We start from the raw sequence: 16,612 nt of genomic DNA on the forward strand, positions 1-16,612 counted from the left end.
TCCATTTTTGTTGTGGCTCAAGATTGGATATGAAGGGGGAAATACATGCCACTTAAGGATCTATTAGGAGAGATAATCAATCATATTTATCTTAATTTTATTTTTAGGGATATTTGCATAACTATTATGAAGGATAATCAATGTATCTCTCACCTAACCAGTACTCCCCCTCCACATTCCCAAATCCGCCTTTGTACGAATCCCAGGATCTATAAAAATCTACTGACCCGTCAATCCTCCTCTGAATAACCTGTATTGGAAAAGGGTTTCAGTAAGCATAGTAAAATAATTAGGAAAACTAAAGATCTGTTAACAAAAAGATCTTTATTCAAAGTTGAAATAATCTTTATTTCCTGTGTATGTAAATACAGGGGGAAAACATCTTTTTCCGAAGAATATGTAATAAGTAAAATAAATAAATGAATAATTATACGCCTAGCGAAAATCAAGAAACTTCTTACGGTCCATCCCCCTCCGTCAGTCGTCATATCACAGAACACCAACTTCTTTGTCTTCATATTAGGGTATATAGTGTAGACACCATCTTTCCGTCTTGTGTTGGGTATGAATTTTAGTATCGATGCACAATCAATTTGCTTTCGAAGTCCTGTTTCGAATATTACATATTATATGTAGAATTATTTTTTTTAAATTATCTTTCTAAAGGCTAAAAATATTTATAAACATACGTTTAATGAAATTAAATTCATATCTTTTAATCATATTTCGTGCCAATATAGGTCTCGGATTATTAAAAACACATTTCTCAGAAAACATGTAACAATAATTCCCTAAATAGAAAATTTTTCTGTCTCTAAAATTTTATATACTAACTCTGATACTTGTTGAAGTGTTTTCCAGTAAGTCTGTAGTGGGACAGAAGAGAAATATCCACAGAGTTTGACTGATGTGTTCAGGTGTTTCCAGTTCCAGGGAGTCAAAATAAGAAGAGATTCAACATTTTCTGAAATAATATCAATAAAATAATAATATATCATTTTTTCTAAGTAGAAATATTTTTATCATATTTGTAATTTTTTTTTTAACTTTGCACTCAAACTTAAAAGAGATAATAGTTATACCAATTTTAAAATACCTTTCAGATGAGAATGCGGAGCAATACAACCAATGGTTGTAAAGTGCAGAAAGAAACACAATACCACGAAAATATTTTTAATTAGAACCATATTATTTGTAACTACACGTACAATGACTAAGGAGAGATACTTTATATACTTTGCTTTTTTGTAATTAAAATGTAACACGATATTCTGGTTTCGTGTCAACATGTGTCGATAGTTGCAAGTTTTGATATAAAGGACGGTAAAGGCGATGCCAAATATTTGATTGTCTGTGCCTCGGTAAAGAATACCAAATAAGAAAAAATCCCTTAAATACGCAACAGTGAACGACTTCGACCAATATAGCAGAGAGAATTCTTTCTTACTGGATGCTGTACAATTCTAACTGAATTTAAAAAATTGTACATTCCCCTTTACTTTTCCAAAAGAAAACAATACACTTATTTAAAACAGCACCTAAACCTTATTGACAAGATTGTTTTTGAAGAAATGTAAATTTGTGCTACAAATAGGTATGATTGACATAATTTTTATTGGTCGTAGTTGGTGTTTATTGACATGTAACCATACCATATTATTTACGTTTATTGATTAATATCTTGGGAAGTACTTATAAGATGCTTCATTCGAAATATGTATGTTTGTATGTATGTTTATACCAACTGTCTAATCTGGTTTAGGTTACTATGACTGCATGTTGCAAACCGGTCGGGATCAGTTTCACAAATCTTCTTTATGACTAAGATGTTATGACTAAGATCTGTCTTAAGAAGAAAATTCATCTTTCAACTTTTTTCCATTGATGTTTAACAAACCTGTCAAAACTCATGATTAGCTTTTGATTTATTGTATTTTTAAAGCATCAAAATACTCGTCTTAAATCTAAACTCAGTATGGCGTCGTTATATGTTGTGGTAAGAAATAGTCAACCGATCAGAGGGAAACAGAAATTTATAGACAGAAAAAGTCATTTAAAATGCTACGCATAGGGGTTGTTGTTCGTTTGATATTTTCATATAAAAGTACCGTAATTTACTGTGTTTGATCCTCAATTTATTTGATGAACACTTCATGCACATATGGATTACTTCGGCGTTGGACAAATTAAATCTACAATGTTAATCAACAACATGACATTCATTCCCTTTCGTGGAAAATTTAAAACGTTTCAGTATTATCTCCCTACTCAATCTGCTTATTTGAGATTTGAAATGACCCCTAAACACACCGTGAGCTTTTTCAGTTAATTCTTTCATCCACCCATGATAACCATAAGGAGTTTTTAATTTTATTTATAGCTACACTCCACTTACGAGTTAAGCAAACTTTGAATCAATTGATCAATATTATATCAAAGTCAGTGAAGCATTAAGCATTAAAAGAAAAACAAAACAATTATCATTATGATTTTGAGTTTTGTAGTGATTTTTTTTAAAAGAGGCATTCGAAGTTGTATACTCAGCTTGTCATTGGTCATGCGCAACAGTATTAAGTTAAAAAACATTCTGATTGTACACACAAGTACTCTGAAGTTGACATTGAAAAGATGCTTGAGTTTCTGATTGACAATATCTATGTATTTTTTGGAAACCAGGTCTTCCGACAATCTGTTGGAATTCCCAGGGAAACCAATTGCTCCCCGTTATTAGCAGACCTATTTTTTTACTCATATGAAGCAGAATTTATTCAAAATCTTATACATGAGAAGAAGAGAAAACTTGCTGTGGCCTTCAACTCGACATTTAGATATATTGACGACGTATTATCAATTAACAATAGTTATTTCCATTTATATCTTAATACGATGCAACCCAGTGAACTTGAAATAAAAGATACCACAGAGTGTGACATATTTGTTTTATATCTGAATATTTTACTAGAAAAATACGTTAATGGTAACTTAACAACCATGCTTTATGATAAACGTAATGACTTCAACTTTCAATCGTCAACTACCCTTACTTATGCAGCAATATACCCTTATCACCTGTATATGGGGTTTATGTCTCACAGTTGATTCGATAAGCAAGAGCATGCTCTACGAACGAACAATATCTAAAACGAGGCAAACTATTGACAAATAAGTTGATGAAACAAGAATATCAACAGTCTCTTTTAAAGTCATCATCTCATAAATTTTAGGGTTGATACAATGACCTTGTCAGCAAATACAATCTATCATTAAGTTAAATGCTGACTGATGTTTTTCATACAAATTGTTAGGCCATTATTTACGCACTGAATTGTCTACGGATTTTTTTTTTCATTTTTCTCAATCATGACATGGAGCACACGGTGGGTGTGACCGATCGGCAGGGAATGCTCACTCTTTCATGGCACCTGATCCCATCTCTGATATTATAGAAGTCCATGTTTGCTCTGCTCCTGATTTGTATTGTTTGAAGGACTTTTGGGCTTGACTACTGCTCATATCTCCATAATTCATACCAGAAGTATACAGCCGTGCATGTATCGAAAACGATATAACATACGTAATTCATCATAGTTTATGCATTTTTTAACTTACCGTTGAGGTACTTTTAAGACCCCCCCCCCTAAAAATTAAAAAATTATATATGTAATTATTATACTGTACATTTATAGACTGGGTTTGAGGGTAACATGTATTTTGTTGGACCCATGTCAAGACCCCTGTTGTCTGCTTGAGGCTGAAGACATCCCGAGAATCTTTTACTGTACGAGGGTTGTCCGGTAGAATCGTGGACAATGCGTTTTTATCCAAAAAAAAATAATAAAAAATAATGGGTGCACTAAGCTGAATATTTCAGGAAATCTTATGTATCAATATTTAAGTACATCTTAATTTTTTTTATAAAATGTAGACAAAAGTAAAAAAAAATATTATTCTTGAATGTTTACAGGGTACAGTCCTTCGGCGCACGATCAAAAAATGTAGGTTTCATTAGAGAATTCGCGAGTATTATTTCGAATTAAAAGTATTACATAGATATGGTTCGGGTACAAAATTGTCATATTTTTAATTCACTCTCTATTATGTCGTCATTTGGAAAATTTCAAGGCATTTGCTCAACTTTTGGCAGTTTCCCTAGCATTTGATATTGGAAAATAGCGACGTTTAACGCAACATGATATTCATCCCATTTCCTTCAAAATTTAAACACGTTTCAGCATTTTTTTTTTTTTTTTTTTTTTTTTTTTTTTTTTTGGTTTTTTGGTTTTTTTTTTTTATCTCCCTACTCAGATCCCCGTAGGTATACTATAAATAAATATTTTATGAGAACACTTCCTAGGCATTCTATCTTCATTTAAGAATTGGCTGATTAATGTTGCTTTTTGAGCTAAATTAAATAAAAGTGAATTCCGCCCTTTTTACACCCCCCTCCCCAAAAAATAATAATTTTTTTATTTGAAAAAACGCATTCATTCGTCATAGAACCACATAAGCCTCAATGGAAAGAAAGATTTTTTTAAAAAGTAAATCTATGCTATAAATAAGCATGGTTGACGTTATCATGATTTGCAGCTCTGTTGATATAAGCATTTTATCAGATACTTCCGTAAGTATATGTATGGATATTTAGAGACCGAAACATGTAAGTGGAATATTTTTGGATATATTTGTAGTTTTTCATAGCCGGATCCCAGGAGGAGATTATTTTCATTAAATATAAATGTAAATCAGCAAAAAAAAAAAAACACTTATTCCCTTTCCAGAAAAAGGAACCTCTCTTAGAACTTGTCCACGAGCTTTTCTAACAATCCTCGTATGTTATACATTGTTATTTATCTGACGACAACATGATCTGAGATTTCAGGGACATTTGAGATGATTCCAGCACAAAATCAGCTTTTTCGTCTTTGCACTCACATTTATTTTCTTTTTCTGGACTTCCGATGCGAATATCCATACTTTTTTCATATACCCCTCCCTTTTTCTAAAAATTCTTTCATCCACTTCCGATATCCTTAGTAAGAGTACAAGCATCTGAAAGTTGTGTACGCAGTTTCTTTAGTATTTAGTGCTATAAGTCTGGCTACATTTATAAAGACAGAGAAAACTTATATGCTGTTGATAAATTTCCTTAATTGAGTTGGGAAAAAAAGGAACACATAGCTCAAGTAGTTCAAAGGATTCTAAAGCGCCTAGACCTGATAAACGTCTTCTTTACTTGATCAGATGACAATAGTATTGTGGAGATAAATGAAAACACGAAACAAATGTTCAGTTTTCTTACACTTCAAAAAACCTAACATAAAAATGAATTTCTAAAGATATATAAAACGTACTGAATATGTACAATAAGAAAAAAAATGTATGATTTTGGTAATTTTGAATGCATCAGTAATATCTTTTGAAAGGATTATTTATGGTGAAAAATTGAACATATCCGGCTCGTCGCTGTGTCATCAAACACATGGGCAAGAAAACAGATAAAGGTTATGTGTTGTGTCTATTAGAGTGCAACTGTTTCTTTTTCCCTGAAATTTTGAAAGTCTTTATGAAAAATGAAGATATCGAACAATAATCAAGCTCAAAAGTGTATTGAAACAATACAAATTTAGAGTAGTCTAACAAGGACCTCTAAAAACATTAGAGGTGGGATCAGGTGCCATGGAAGAGTGAGAATCTCCTGTCGTGTGCTCCTTGACAAGATCGTGCAGACCGAAGAATCTGTAGACAATTCAGTGTGAAAATGTGAGGGGTTTTTTTTTGGGGGGGGGGGGGGGTGTAAGTTTCTTTGCATACTTTGAGATGCATTTAAGATTTCCAGAAAAGTAATTCAATTATTTGCATTTCTTTGCAATTAGCGCTAGTTTGTTCTCATCAAAATACAGCAGATTCTTCGAAATGTGCAATTCTAATACTTCCTACTCAATCACAGTACGCCAATAATTCCACGTGCTCTGAATTTTCATAAATCAATTAAAATCAAAGAAGCTAACACGTATTTTTCATCTCTTTAAAGAGTATGTCCCAATAAAAGTACCAAAATGTTTAGGGAGATTCGGGAATCATTTTGCCTTCCCCTTGTTTTGACACAAACCTTGAGGGAAGTTTCTGGACTGCATAACTTCAAACCTCCATCAATAAAGTTCATTCTTAGATTAAAATATTGTAAACATATCTTGTATGTTTCTTTTTTAAGTTCCATTAATTCGAGGGTTGTCCCAGAAAAACGCAAACATTTTCAGTATCTTTTGTTTTACTAATACTATAAAGTTAATAATTGGCATACACCATAATCAACATTTTTGAACAATGCATAAAATGTCAATAAAATATCTCTATAGATATCATTCTTCTCTCAGGTAAACGAATCTTACAAATTATGTGTCGGCGCAACACTGACCTGACGACGTCACCTGGCGTTTGTGAATTTATTATGGAATCGTGCGTCTGATAAAATTCCTTTGAAGCATAAATTCGACACTGTATTTAATTTTTTTTTTGTTACCAAATTATCCATCTCATATATTAATTATCGTTTCCAAATGGGCGCGGAATTAATTCTTTTAATAAACTTTAACAGATTCCCAACCCAAGTTTACCTAACTGCTCATTGTTGTGTTGGTAAAGTCATGGAACGTATTGTATTTAAACACTTGTATAACTAACTTCATAATAATGATATTTTTTTTTACAAATACCAGGCTGGTTTTTCTTGCCTGGTCACTCTACGGTTTTTTAGAAACACGATAGCAGTGTTAGAAATATTGATGAAGGTAAATCATGTTGTATGACTTTTTGTGACCTATCCAAGGCCTTTGACCGTTTCTGGTACAAGGGCTCTTGTTTAAGCTAAACATTTATGGTATAGAGAGTAATATGTATTTTTGGTTTAAAAGTTATTTAGAAATTAGAACACAAAGAGTAATATACAAAAAATTGATATCCCCGTCGGCTTTCTTATATACCGGCGTTCCACAAGACTCTGTATTAGGTCCATTGTTATTCTTAATTTATGTCAATGATGTATCTGACAAGTTTTTCGTAGACTTTATACTTTTGTAGATTATTTGCTGATGATAACAACTTGCAATACGCATCTAAATGTGTTAAATCTATAGAAAGTAATCTGAATAATGATCTTTAATCTCTTGAATGATGGTAAAAAAAATGGTTACTAAAATTAAATCCCTCAAAAACTAAGGTTGTTTTTTTAACACAAGAAAAACAGAGAATATCCCAAACTCCTATAATTTAAAATATAAATTTTAAGTTGGTCATCTCACATTGAAATCTTACTGTCTGTCTAATGCATACAGAAAATGGGTCTATTAAAAAAATTGAATTCAAAATAAATCGAAAGACTCTTTCACTCATGTATACTTCATTTATCCGTCCTCAACACGAATACGCTTCAGTTGTATGAGGTGGTTGTCTACCTATTGATTCTGAAAAATTAGAGAAATTGCAACTTCACGCAGCTCGGATTATTACTGGCTTGATCTTAGTTGTATCTAGAGACTCTTTGTACTTTAAAACAGGCTGGGAACCGCTCAGTGATAGACACAAGATCCACAGATTGAATACCATGTATAAAATTCATAATAATTTAGTTCCTGATTATCTATGTAAGATTATACTTGAAATGCGATGTAACGCTTCCGCGTATACAATCAGAAATTATCAAAATATAATACACCCGTTTGTAGACTGCAAACATACAAATCATAATTTGTACCAACTGTAGTAAACGAGTGGAATTCTTTATCGCTAGACACCAGACTCTCGAGCTCCTTGTCTGATTTTTAAAGTAAAATTACACAAAAAATAACAGTAATCCCGCCTTTTTTCGGTTTTGGAAAAAGACTCTACAATATACTGCACAGTAGACTTCGACACAATTGTGTGCTAAAAGTTGATCTTTTTAGGCGTAACATAATATCTAGTCCATTATGCCCCTGTGGTAAGGTAGAAGACACACGTCATTATTTTTTTTCTTATGTCCAAATTACACTGAGGCCAGGAAAGATTTCTTCGATAAGTTCTTGAGATTTAATAAAGTTCATATTGTTGACCCTCATACTTTACTCTGGGGGATACTTCACTTGGTATTGCAGAAAACCAATATCTCTTTTATATTGTTTATTCTTATATTCAGCATTCTGACAGATTTAATTGATTTTTCCTATTCTTAAAATGTGTTTAGACAATAAATTAGCTGTAGATATTTCTATGTTGTGAGTAAATTTACTCTGTACATACTGTTGGACACGTCCAATCATTTTTTACATGTAGGGAGAGGGCGAATTAAGTTTTTTGAACGTGCCCAATCCCAATGGATATTTTTAATTTATTGCAATAAAATATGTTCAAATCAAGATAAATGAATGGATAGATTAATAGGAGAGATTAATTTCAAATTATAGCCGAGCAGCAATTGGCGTTAGTTAAAGTATCCAGTGCCATACATAAAGACCGTCTTCTCAAATACAGCACATTAATCTTTCCAAATGCTCCGAATTTTCATAAATTATATAAAAATAAGGATTTATCATCTCTCAAAGTAACAGTCCCCTAGTAATGTCCTGTTCTTGAAGAAGATTTAGGAATTAGATTGCCTTGTTTTGAAAAAAAAACGAAAAAAATTTTATTTGCAAATTGCATAACTTCAAGTGATCTGTTATATGAGCACATTCATTGCTGAAGTACAAAAAGTGGCCTTTGTGATCTTGCTGATAAGAATATTAACATATGCGACTTTATTATGATTAGAGTCTTGTGATATTATCATTTTTCATGTGCCTTGTACTTTCATGTTTACTTATATCTCGAAATTCGCACATTTTCAAATATTAAATATGTGGTAAAAATCAAAAAGAAAGAAAAAGAAAGAGAAAATGTAATTGGGCTCGAATTTTTATCACAGATCTAGATCATTTGAATGAGCTGTATCTGTTCTTTAAAAAAACTTTTCTTTTAAAATATTGATATAATTGGATTTGTTCAAGGAGAAATAGTTTTGCTGAACAAGTAGGTAGAGAATATGTTTATTTTTCATCACTATATTTAAAATATTGGGAATTCAAACATCATTATGCATCTTTGCGTTTTTAGCTCTACTGTTCAGAGACCAGAAGAGTTTATGCGATAGTAATGTGTCCGTTGTCCGTCCGTCTGTCTGTCTGTCTGTCTGTAAACAATTTTTCAAAACGCTACTCCTCCTACAGTTTTGGTCTGATTTCAATATAACTTAGCGCACAAGTAGACTGGACTAAGATACATAATTTAGTGCATCGGTTATTGATTTCGATGAAGGGTGTTGCCATGGTTAATAAAAATAGAAATTCTGTGAAATTCCTTTAAAACGCTACTCCTCCTACAGTTATGGTCTGATTTAAATATAACTTGGCACACAAGTAGACTACACTAAGATACATAATTTAGTGCTCGTTTTTTGAATTCAATGAACGGTGTTGCCATGGTTACTAAGAATAGAAATTTCTGTGAAATTCTTTAAAAACGCTTCTCCTACAGTTTTGGTCTAATTTCAATGTAACTTGGCGCACAAGTAGACTGTACAATGATACATAATTTATAGTGCATCGGTTTTTGATTTCGTTGAAGGGTGTTGCCATAGTTAATAAAAATAGACATTTTTGTGAAGTTCCTTTAAAACGCTACTCCTCCTACAGTTTTGGTCTGATTTCAATATAATTTGGCACACATTTAGAATACACAAGACAAATAATATGTATTTCGGTTTTTGATTTCAGTGAACGGTGTTGTCATGGTTACTAAAAATAGAAATTTCTGTGAAATACTGTCAAAAAGCTACTCCTCCTACAGTTTTCGTTTGATTTCAATGTAACTTGCCACAGAAGTAGACTTTGAGGCCTCTTCTCTTTGTATTCCTGAATTCCTGAAGAAAAAAGATCAAAACTGTTTTGGATAAAATGAAAACAATGAATGTGTTTATGAAAAGACGGTTATATCTAATTGAAGCCTTTTGAAAATAAACTTATAATTCTTTCATCAATGTCAACTATAAAGGTACCTTTTCTGCAAAACAAGCCTGTTCTGTAACATAATCATGATTATCCTGCAAACTGCGCATGCTCGAGCAAAGGTTAGGAATAGACACAATTTCATTTGGGACGTCACTCTGAAAAAGATGAAATAGCAATTTTTTGTGAAAATACTAAGAAAAAAGTAAAGTAAATAAATTTGTTGAGTGTCGTCTCTCTCAAGGGATAATATTGTTTACCTGTGGGCTGTCTCTGAAGGAATCGACGTTAAGAACAGCTTTCGGGGAACAAACGTTTCATCGTAATCATAATCTTTATCTTTCATCCGTCCTTCACACTTGAAATTCTTTAAATATGAAATTAAAAAGGAGGTTTAAAACAAAGAGGAAAAACACATGAAAGTTAATTCAAATACATGTATTTTTAAAGTATTCCTAAAATTTACCTTTGATTTCTCCTGGGTTTCTTGTTGGTCCTGGTCTGGTTTCAATTCGAAACTTTTGGCCTAAAGAAAGAAATATTTTCGTAAAGTGGTCAGGTAAAACTAGACAATAAATTATAAATATTTGCAAGAGTTGATAACAAACTTACTTCTGAATTTTTCTCCAATTCTTTCTGCAGCTTTTCTTTCGCCATTTTAATCATCTTATTGATGTATTCCTAGATTAAAAAAATTCAAAATACATTAGAATAATTCAAATTCCTAGCGTCCAATTACTTGTATGTAGATTTTCTGCAAATGTACTAGTCTAGTTCTTTGGGACGTTATTTTGTGGGCGAATTATCTCAGTATGAAGGATATTACATTTAACTATATTTCAATAGTAGTTAAGGTCATAAATGTGCTTGTAATATCCGTGGCTTCTAAAATTTAACCCATCTAAAACTAAGGTTATTTTTTTCAACACGAAAACTACTTCTGTTACGCCTAAAATATTTTTTAAAGGTGACAGACTGGAATGTGTTCCAGTCCATCGACACTTGGGTCTACTTTTGTCACAAAACCTCAGCTGGTCTACATATATTGAAGGTATTGTAAACAATGCTTATAAGAAACTTGGGCTTTTGAAAAAACTTAAGTACAAACTAAGTAGAAGTAACCTTTCAAAATTGTACACTACCTTCATTAGACCTACGCTTGAATACGCTTCTATTGTTTGGGATGGCTGCTTTAAACACGATGCTGATAAGCTTGAAAAAGTGCAACTAGCTGCCGCTAGAATTGTCACAGGGCTTCCTATTTTTGTATCTTCAGAAACACTTTATTTAGAAACTGGGTGGGAAACTTTAAAATCCAGGCGCTATATTGCAAAAATGACTACTATGTTCAAAATTCATAAAGGGGATGTTCCTGAGTATTTGAGTAATATTGTCCCCAACACGCATGAAAATGTATCAAAATATAATACCCGTAATAAAGAACAGTTTATTGTCCCACGATGTAGATTAGAAGTATACAAAAGGTCCTTTGTACCAGATGCTGTGAAACAGTGGAATTTATTAAAAGTAGAAGCGAGAGAAGCCATCTCAATTAATTCATTCCGTAAAAACTTATGGTCTATTACAGAAGTCAGCAATCCGCCAACATATTTTTCTTTTGGTAAACGCTATACAAACATAATTCATACCAAACTAAGACACAACTGTTTACTTAATTATGATCTTTATAAACGAAATATTATCGATAATCCTTTTTGTTCATGTGGTAAATACGAAAATGTTTATCATTTCTTTTTTGAATGTAGAAATTATCCAAATGCTAGAAATAAGCTTTTTAACCGCCTGTTTTTGCTTGACGAGTTGGTCAATATTGACACAAATTTGTTACTTTGGGGTGACACAGATTTGCCTCTACAAACTAATCACACAATATTTGCTGCTGTCCATAAATTTATTGATGAAACCTGTAGATTTTAAATTGCTATGTTATTGAACAGAACTTTCAATCATGTTACTTGTTAAATTAATATTTCTATGCAATTTTTTTTTCTTTGCATGACAATTGTTATATTTAAGGAGAGGAACCAGTAAGTTGTAAGAACTTGTTTCCGATCCATTTGCTTATGTCAATAAAATATGTTCAAAACAATCCATGAAATGAATTTACAAAGATTCAGATCCACAAAATCATATTTCACAATACATCTGGTTAAAATCTGTAATCTCTCTCTGTGAGAGAGAGAGAGAGAGAGAGAGAGGGTGCATGCGTGTGTTTTGTGTGTGTGAAGCATTATCTCCAAAATGAAATTTTTTAATTATCATTTACAGTATCAGTAGCCAAGGGCATAATGGGTTAAGTGTTGTAAGGATATAATGTCTACTCACTCTTGCAATTTCCTTTCGCAGCTTTTCATTTGCGGCATTTATAATTTCTTCGACATACTCCTAAAGAAAGACAAGGAATTCGCCTGATTCATATGGATAATTAAAAAAAAATCTTCAGACTCTAATTCCTTTAACAACTTTATAGAAATGTTTCCCTAAATATTACCTTAGTCTAAAATAAATTTACTGCTGTTTAATCGGTTTCAGTAAAGACACCGAGCATTTAACCTTTCAATTTACAAAACATCTATATCAAACCATACCTTTATGAGGCGATGCTGTTTCTTCCTCTCCACTATCTGAATAAATTAAACAGAAGTAAAATGAAATAAATGTTAACATGTTAAGTAAGATATTCGTACATAACATGTGTATATCACATGAGAAAAAAACTTGTATGAATAAGTAAGTCTTGTGTACTTACCGCAAGTTCTCTGTGGAGTGCTTCCATCATTTCTACTTTTCTGGTCATATCTGCTCGAATTTGGGTCATATAATTGGTCCTTTCGGCTACTGTTTCCTATTATAGAAGAACAATTTGTATAGAGGAAGGATTCAAAACAGACCTGATATTTCTTTCCTTTGAAACATGTTTATTGCTTTCTATTTATAGTCTTAAATTAATAGTTCAGTTGTACATTATCAAACAAGGTGATATTTACCATAAGTTGAGCACTACGTACCTTAAGCTCTCTATGGATAGCGTCCATTATCTCACTCTTTCGCATCATGTCGGACTGTATTTGTCGCATCTCGGTTAACTTTCTGATGACTATGTCCTAAAATGAGTATAAATATATTTTTACGTTTGAAATTACATACTTTTAATTCATCGCTTAATAAAGGTAAATTAAATATTGAGCACTACGCACCATAATCTATCTGTGGACAGCTTCCATTATCTTTTTCTTTCGCATCATGACGGACTGAATTTGTCGCAATTCGTTTGACTTTCTGGTGGCTGCATCCTAAAGCAATCAAATATTTGTTTGAATTTTAAAGTTATATGCTTTAAATTTAATGTTAATGAATTGTACATTTATTAATGAGCACTAAGTACCTTAAGCTCTCTGTGGATAGCTTTCAATATCTCACTCTTTCGCATCATGTCGGAGTGAATTTGTCGCATCTCGGTTAACTTTCTGATGACAGTGTCCTAAAAATAAGTATAAATATTTTTTAATTTAAATTTATCTTTTTAATTTACTGTTGATTAAGGTGAAGTTAATCATTGAGTACTACTACTTAAGCTCTCTATGGAAAGCTTCCATTTTCTCTTTCTTTCGCATCATGTCGGACTGTATTTGTCGCAATTCGCTTGACTTTCTGATGGCTGCATCCTAAAATAATTAATATTTGCTTGCATTTTAAAGTCACACACTTTTAATTTAATGTTTATTAATTGTACATTTATTAATGAGCACTACATACCTTGAGCTCTCTATGAACAGCTTTCGATATCTCACTCTTTCGCATCATGGCGGACTGAATTTGTCGAATCTCGGTTAACTTTCTGGTGACTGTGTCCTAAAATAAGTATATATATTTTTTAGATTTTAAAATTGCATGTTTCCCATTTAATGTTAATTAAGTGTTCATTAATTATTCAGCACAACATACCTTAAGCTCTCTATGGACAGCTTCCATTATCTATTTCTTTCGCATCAATGCGGACTGAATTTGTTGCAATTCGCTTGGCTTTCTTGTGACTTTGTCCTATAATAAGTATATAATTGTTGCATTTTAAAGTGCTTTTGATTTAATTCTTATTAAATGCACATTAATAATTGTGTACTACGTACCCTGAGTTCTCTATGGACAGATTCCATTATCTCTTTCTTTCGCATCATGTCACACTGAGTTCGTCGCATCTCGGTTAACTTTCTGGTGACTGTGTCCTAAAATAAGTATAAATATATTTTTTACATTTAAAAATCACATGCTGTAAATTAACTGTTTATTAAATGTAGATTAATTATTGAGCACTACGTACCTTTAGCTCTCTATGGACAGCTTCCATTATCTCACTCTTTCGTATCGTGTCGGCATGTCTCTTTCACATCTCCTTTGACTTTTTCTTTATTGTCTTCTAGAATAAGTACAGAAGTATATTTGTTACCTTTTATGTACATGAAATTTGTATATAATTAGTTATTCATAATTCTGAACAATTAATAATTCAGTTAATTCAAGGAGTAGCCCGTGTTATAACTGTTCGGACGAATTCAGTTGGAAATGAGAGGGGGTTATCCCTATAATTTTTTCAATATACATGAATTATATATACGCTACGTGCATGAGTCCTCAACATTAAATAACTCATTTCTTTCATCCAGTGTTGAGACATGAGAGGTATATTAATGCTATTCTTTCTTTTTTTTTTTTTTTACTTACAATCATTTCATGGTGAACTTTGCTCATAATGGCTCGCAAAATCTTCTTTCTTTCTTTTTCTTCTAACTCAATTACCTTGAACAAACAATTAACACAAATTTTTTTTTTAAAAAATGGGAGAAGCGATTACATGTATAATGCGAATTAATTGTCTAACCTATTATTAAATACATTTTTGCTTCCTTGTTAATTCGAAATAAAGGTGTTTGAAACAAAATTAATATGTATATGTCATAAATTATACAAATCACGTGTAAGCATAACAAATCTCAGATGAATTACTTCCAAACTACAGTGTTTGTTTACATGCTTTTTCCATCGGTGAAATAATAAAACTCGGTCGATGTCATGTCCGAACATCGGAAATATAATGCATACATTTTGTATTTTGTTATAGGGTAGTTAATGCAATGTCGTCATTAAAAGAAAACAATATAATGTATTCAGTATTTCTGATGAATTATGCTTACCTGTTCAGGTGTTTTTTTGAAGCAGGATAAACATAACATGTCAAGTGAACTACGTTTTATATGATTTTTATTATATATCATAACACCCCATGAGCAATACGTCATAAATAGTAAAGGCTACACAATGGTAAGAAATTATCACCAATAAATATGTTAAGTATACCTCCAGTCTTTCTTGTCTCTCTACCTCCTCAGCCCAATTATAAGAAAACTTTATTTCCAGTTTGGTCTCCTGAAATAACACACACACACAAAAAAATAACACAGACCGTAATTTACGCACAAAGCATGCTTTTTTAGTTTTTCAAGAAAATGTTACCGCAAAAGATTACATAGATATCGATATCAAACATGAACTAAAGCTTTGGTGTGTACTTACTCCTTTATCACTGAAATCCAGTATTTCACTGTAGTCCATCGTAAATATTTCTTCAAAAGAAATTGTAAAATATTTTTCACTTATCACAGACAGTTGTAACTCAGAAAATTAAGCAAATATTACAAAGCTGTAACGCAGACTGACCTTTCTTTCTGCTTAGTTTCTTTGTTTATGGTGATGATTATGACGTCAACTACTTCAAATACCTATGACGTCACAATCACATTTCGTTCATAAAAAGAGAGGCAATTGAAGGTTTCGGTAACTGGTTAAAACTTCACCCTTTTTCGTCACACGCTATTATAGTCATAACTCAGGACTAAAAGAGCAGCGTCCAGTTGATTCTAATTATTACTATTCAACCATGTTCCGGAGCAATGCAATGCGATGCGTTCAGAATAATAGACATTCATGCTGACTGCAAGCTATATTGTGGAAAAAGTGAACCATTAACTTTTGCTAGCATTCGCCTGTTCATGACGCATATACATGTACCCTGGGCCCTTCGGGACTACCATACATGTATACGTTTACTTAGTCTTTTTGCATTGAGACCATTGAGACAACGATCGTGCAATCTGGTCTTAGTTGCAGTGGTCTTCGTGCATTTAGTGGGACATGCAAGGTACAGTACAGTGTACATGTACTTATAGACATATAAGTAGAAACAAAAAACTAGCACTACAACTACATGTAAACTACCAAACCCTATTTTTATGTTTAATTTAAAAGTTGAAAAACAAATTGCTTTGAAATAATTACTGACCTTTTTGAAATACGTCCGGTATTTGGTCAACCTCATTTGACGGTCCGTGGGGGGGGGGGGGGGGGGACCAAACACGATAACATAATTATAAGGTCCGGCCTGCCTCTATAATAAAAGGCCCTCCTTCAGTCTTCTAAATGCAAATTACATTGTATAAACTTTTCTCTTCTGTTTTGCTTTTTTCATTAAATTGTAGTTGTTAGAACAGTGGTTCCTCTTAGCTGAATGTACGAAACAAAAG

The 16,612-nt window shown here is 32.3% G+C and overlaps 1 pseudogene; it reads right to left on the reverse strand.

Moving 5' to 3' along the window:
• The window catches only part of LOC133202954 (angiopoietin-1-like), a 189,778-nt pseudogene extending 174,134 nt beyond the window's left edge, over nucleotides 1–15,644 (reverse strand).
• Between the last annotated feature and the right edge of the window lie 968 nt (nucleotides 15,645–16,612).

Source organism: Saccostrea echinata, unplaced genomic scaffold (assembly GCF_033153115.1).
Source record: "Saccostrea echinata isolate AGI-Se365-2 ecotype Australia unplaced genomic scaffold, CSIRO_AGI_Sech_v1 ptg000047l, whole genome shotgun sequence".
Classification (NCBI taxonomy): Eukaryota; Metazoa; Mollusca; class Bivalvia; order Ostreida; family Ostreidae; genus Saccostrea; species Saccostrea echinata.